Genomic DNA, 6,213 nt, shown 5'->3' with positions numbered 1-6,213 from the left:
TTTGTTTAGGTGGGGCAGAGCCTGTCTCTCACTGTGTTTGTGCCACGCCCAGAACAATGGGCCCCTGCTCTTGGCTGAGTCTCTCAGTGCTCCAGTTATACTTAGGGGTTGGGGGCATTTAAATTCTGGTTCAACAATGTATCCTCCACTCCCTGGTTTTGTTTTGTTTTTTTTTGGTTCAGTATTGTTGCTCATAATACATATTAATAATGCACTTTATTTTCCATATCATCATTCTTACTGGTGCAGCGCAGATTTCAGGAGCTACTGAATTAAGTGATAAATAATAGATAATAATAGTAGAAAAGAGTAAATAATATATTTACAGACTAACATAATAAACAAGGCAGAGTGCAGGCTGCGCTGGAAAATTTCAGCTCCCAGCATATCCTGCTGCAATACAGCCGCCAACAGCCAAAGTTACCATGGTATTTAGATACCTAAAGATACAAAGAGCACCTGAGATGCCTAACTCCCATGGACTTCCCATGGGAGTTAGGTGCCTAACCGGCTTAGGCTTTCGTCAGACCCACTTGGTAGCTTCAGGTGACTAAACAAATGTCCCCCAAATCCTAGATACAGCATCTGCTTCTTGCCGGATTAAGCCACCGATTAGTGGCTGCCCTTCCGGTTGTATTGCTTAGGGCAGGCAGACACCAAGTGTAGCTGGTGCCCTGACCCCAGTAAAACCTGGGTCAGGGAATAAAAGATCCTCCCAAAACGTGGATCAGTCTCCACACCTTCTGTGCTAACTGTCTACACGACTGCTAATTGAGCTGGGCTGGTGGGATCGGTGTTCTGATAAGACTGTCTATGGTGAATTATTAACGCATGTGAAATAGAGGGGGCCGACGCAGCGGGCTTAGCTCCAGAATAGGTCTCAGGTGTTCCCAGGGGCAAATTGCACCAGAACTCCTTTAATTTTTTAACTAGGAAAAAACAAAACCAGTAACCGCTCGTCTTTGCTTTGCGCATTTCAAGTCCCACAAAATGCCTGCTGTGCTAGCCCCTGGTTAATGGATTCAAGATGGCTCCTGGTGAGTAATTATCTTCAATGAGAGCCTGTCAATACAATTTGCTGTCAATTGTCACTTTGTACAGTATCAAGCCTAATGGTGTGGGTGCGTGAGGGGAATGGATTGACACAGAAAACGCTGATTCATAAAAAATATAAGCAAAACGAATACAGCTGTTTATCACCCCATTTAATGGCAGGCAGTTGTGTAATTCAGTGTAGCTCTCCGGAGTTTGTTTTCTTAGGGAGTTTCATGCTGGTGAAATGTACCAGACAGAGAGACCGGAATCTGCTGTTTATCTGCACAACTGATACAACACAGGGGGGGGGGTGCATTTTTCCCCACCCAGCCCTTTGCAAGATGGCCTTGAAGAGAAAGGACAGGTTAGCGGTAAACGATCTGGAGAGCTGCGTCCAGTTCCTGGCTTTTCCTGTGTGAGCTGGGCCAAGTCACTGCTCTGTGACTCAGTTTCCCCACCTGTAAAATGAGGATTAAAAACCCTTTTCTCTGTCTTGTCTATGCAGCTTGCAAACTCGTCAGGGCAGGGACTGTCTGCCACGCAGCGTGTGTGCAGTGCTGAGCATAGCAGGGCCCTGATCTAGCCCACTACTGTAGTAAGAATAATAAATGCCTCCCCCCCCTTTTTCCCCACTGCGAGGCCTGCGCTCTGGGATGGAGGAACCAGCCCCCATCACCGGGTGGGCAGGAGTTCCCATCTCCATGTTCATACTGTCCTGGGCTCTTCTCCTGAGCCTACCAAGAGGAGACCGCAGCGCTGTGGTGAGCTGTCCGCTGGGAACCGCACTGGGAGCCCCCCAGCTCATGCCACGTGGGCTCCCAAGCGGCCCGATAGGATTGACTCGCTGGGTCGCTGCGACTGGAGGAAGCATGGACGGTGTCTGGACGTGGGAGGCAGGATGCCTGGGTGTCCCTGTTTCCCAGTTCTGCCACGGACTAGGTCCGGCGCCTGGGGCCCGCGGCGGTGCCTCTGTTCCCGTGTGGGCAGGGCGGGGGTCGTGGAAAGGGCTTGGAGTGGGATGGCAGTCCCAGACGTGGCCGTCGTGGTCGCCGAGAGTGGCCAGCGGCTGCTTGGGAAGCAGCAGCCGGGAGCTGGAAGGCTGGTTGATGCCAGCCCCCGATTGTTTCAGACATCTGGGCCCACAGAGCGCTCGGAAGGAATCATAAATATCGTCGGGTAATCAGCCCATCGCTCAGCTGACTCGGCGGCCTGCTGGGCTCCTCTGTGGAGCACACAGCACAGCGACGGCGAACAAAACCCACTCAGCTGCGCCGTGATTCCCTGGGAGGAGGCAGCCTGGCTCAGGGGCCCTGTCCCGCCCTAAGAATGCAGCTGTCGTCTCTGTGAATGCCCCAGGAAGCACAGCCTTTTCCTGACAGGACTCCTGGGTTCTATTCCCACCTCAGCCACTGACTTACTGGGGGGCTTTGGGCTACTCACTTTCCTCCCCCCCACTGTGCCTCAGTTTCCCCACTTGCCCAGTGGGGCTAAAGACGCTGACCCCTTGCGAGACGCTTGGATGAAAACCCTGGCCCGGGTTATTATTATTGCTAGCAGAGGCTCCGTAAGGTGTTGGTTATGCAGGTGGAATCCGAAAGGCCTCTGGGGCAATTCACGACTCCCATGTAGATTTCAGATGCGCAGTTCGAAGCACTACAGCCGACACGGACTGGAGCAGCATCAGAGTCTGGCTTGAGGGCTGCCAGTGGCTGCTAAGCTCACCTTCAGGTGCCGGCGCGTTCTGTGTACGTACCAGGAAAGCAATAAAGGGAAAATTTCCCAGTGAGACACAGAAAAGAGCAGAATTAGAGAGAGAGAGAGAGAGAGAGATTAAACACACACTCAACAGGGCAGAGCGCTGGAGAAATTGCCTTCCTTCTTCTTTTCCCGTTATGCTTTGCAAGATGAAAAATACATTGCGCACCAGCCCCCGCCTGGCGACCTCGCCACTGCCTGGTGGGGTGAGATTTAAAGAAGCGGGGCTGGGCTTTGGAAAGGGTCACGTGGACGCCAGAGCGAACGGCTCCCGGGGCCCGTCTGGGTGCTGGGAGTGCGGGGCGGGGGAGACGCGTCTTCCTGACTGCAAGATGCAACGGTTACATTTCAGATCATTCCAGAGAGTAAATTTTTTGAGTCCCTATAAGCTAAAATCAATATTGGCACAACTGTGCGTCATTAAAAACTAAATGAACATGACAAAGCCAAACTGCTGCCTATTAAACAAATGAGTTTCTATCCACACAGGCACAGCGGGTTATTAAATTCTTTATTACAGGCGCATCACATTTTATAAAAGGGTAAAAAAAAAATCCATCTTCAGATGCGGCGTGATGTGTGACAGAGGTCGTGGCAATCTGGCCCTCCCCGTGCCGCTGAGAGCAGCAATTGTCCACCGCTCCAAAATTGTGAGGGATACACGGACTTTCCACTGGCTTCTAAGGGGCTCATTCGGGGCCTGCGGTGGGAGAACGGGGTCCATAGGAAGGAAAAACGGGAGGATGGATTTTCCTTGAGCTGGAAATCCTCCGGCGTGCCCCATGGAAGCAGAGGGCCCAAACCAAAGTCCCCTGAACTCTGAGCGAGACAGGATCTGCATTCAGCCATCACGTCTGGCCCATCGCCGTGCTGAGCTGTGCCAGCCCCCAGTGCTGGGGCCGTCTGAGTGCTTTGCAGCCGGAGCTCATCTCTAGAAATTCTGCACCTCCCAGACGTCCTGCTTATCCCGCCGGACCTCCGCGCTCGGGCCGGCCCCAGCTGGGGAATCTCTATTCACAGCAGCTCAGCGGCCCTGACCAAGCCCCACCGCACCCTGCTGCAGTCCCTGGGGCTGCATGCCAAGGAAGAGCAGATCTTGGCCCAGCTTTACCGCTGTCCGCTCAGCGGCCGAGCGCCCAGGGCACTGCTGGAACCTGCGCGGAGGCCCCTGGGCCAGCCCCAGGGAGGACGGAAGAGGCTTGCCGGTCTCAGCGGTGACCTTCTCTGCTGCAATGATGGAGCGGCACCGGCTGGCTCCCGGGCAGGTCCATCAGATGGCGAGCGGTGGCAAAGCAGGTCGTTGGAGGAGGGCGCCGGACCCCCGGAGTATGGGAATGTGACAAATCTCGTCCTCCTCCTGGCCCCCGCCACGTTCAACGGGGAAGGAAAGAGGCTGACGGGGGAACCCACCAGCCCAGCCGCCTCCTGCTACTGCCCTGTGTGGGGTGCACAGCAGGGGTAGGCCATGCACCAAGGCCAGGAAAGAGCTGGGCCGGGGAGAGCCCTGCCCCTGGGTTCCCCCAGGGAGACGTGAGCAGATGTGACGACTGAATACAGGGTCAGGCTCCTGTAGAGGGATGTGGCCCAGCCTAGGGCCAGGCAGAGAGGAATCACGCTGGGGGAAACCCAGGAGAAGATGCTCGTTGATTTCAGCAGGCCCTGGGCATGGCTCAGGACCCCTGGCTGCTTCGTCGCCTCCAGGCGTAGTTTGGGGTGTCGCTCCCTTCAGCATCTGTCAGCTCTGGCTGTAGCATCACGACAGCTGCCTCTTCCTGGGTCCAGGGGACTCCCAAGATGGGCTGGGAAAGGAGCTTCCAGCTGCTTCGCATCTGGAAACCAGACCAGTGACATTTCAGCCTCTTGGGAACCAGCCGTCTGGCACAAGGAAGGGGGGATCGTCTTTGCCTGCTCATCCGTCAGGACACACTCTTGTGGTGCGTGTCACACACCCACGCACCCCATCATTTCCGTCTCCCTTGGGACCATTGCTAAAGATGTAGGCCCCAAGTCTGGAAAAGCAGAGCCAGAGCAGCTCTGAGTCAAGGCTGAGACCGCTGACGGCCTCCTTCTGACTCCATGGCTGTCTCCCGTGCGTGTCAGCCCAGCCATGGTGGGTGGGGGATAACTAGAGAAGTCGCTGCAGCCCGTGGACGGGCTCAGAGCAGAGAGGCTGGTTCCAAGGCGAGCCCCCTCAGTCAACGGTAGAATATACCCCCGCCTCAGTAGGGCGAGATCTGCAGGGCTATACTAGTGCAGGATGAGCAGCATCTGGCTCCAGGGGACTAACATCAAGCCCCCCCCCACCACTGTTCGGTGCATCAGTTGCAGGGGTGAAGGGTTCTAGCGCAGCGATGTTCCCACGGGACATTATCACAGAAAGATCAGACTCCAATAGGCCCGGGAGGGGGGGGGGTGTCCGATGATGGATACCAGGATAATGCAGCCCCAGGGGCTGTGGTTGGAGGATGGAGAGTTTCTTTAGACTCTTTCATCCAGGAGCAGGATGTTGAGAGACCCCCATCCCCATTCTCCCCGATGGACCTGGCTCCTTGACCAGACTACATCTCCCATGGTGCACCACAGTCTCCTCTCTTGCTGAGAGGACAGTGCATCATGGGAGCCTCTTGGCCCTGGAGCATGCTGGGAACACACTTTTGATAGACCGTTGTCTGTGAGCCATATAAAAGGCCGGTTCCCAGGTAGAGCAGCGTTAGCAACAGCAGATCTTATGTTTCTCTAGTGCCAGTGACAAACGCTGGATAAAGGCTGAGCGCAGGAGGCACGGATCTCAAGCATTGTCCAAGCACTGATGCATTAAACCTCACATTTCCTCTCTGGACTATTGTCTCCACTTTACGACTGTGTGCATGAATGTCTGCATCCAGTGGTGCGGGTGGCAGGATCTGGGAGCAGCATCTTTGCTCCCAGCTCTAGAGAGTGGACCGCAGCTCATTATTACCCGGGTTATTTACTGGTATCGTGGGAACGGCAAGAGGCCTGAACCAAGATGCACCTTCCCCCTGCGCCAGGCACTGCACACACGTATAGGGAGAGACAGCTCCTGCCCCAAGGAGTTTGCAGTCTAAAGAGACCAGCCAGACAAAGGCCAGGAATAAGCATTCTCCCCATTTTACAAATGCGGAATTGAAACACAAAGAGATGAAATGACGGAGTTGGGGCTTAATCCCAGATCTCCGGAGTTCCAGTCCAGTGGCTTCACCACAAGATTTCTTCCTGCCCTCCTGCGACTGACTAATTGCTGCTGCTCCAGACATGACAGCAATGCCCAGGAATTCCTTCCACCTTTCCTCCCAGCTGGCCTTTGTTCTACTTGTGTTGCATCATGTTCCCCCAGACCCCTCGGCGCGATGTTACCCATCACTCTCACCATCCCAGGCAGCAGCTGGCTTGCGAGATATTTTG

Source organism: Emydura macquarii, unplaced genomic scaffold, assembly GCF_026122565.2.
Source record: "Emydura macquarii macquarii isolate MOO-44397 ecotype Brisbane River unplaced genomic scaffold, CSIRO-AGI_Emac_v2 contig_1230, whole genome shotgun sequence".
In the NCBI taxonomy this organism is placed as follows: domain Eukaryota; kingdom Metazoa; phylum Chordata; order Testudines; family Chelidae; genus Emydura; species Emydura macquarii.
The sequence above is the reverse complement of the archived record's forward strand: the minus strand, read 5'-3'. Positions refer to the sequence as shown.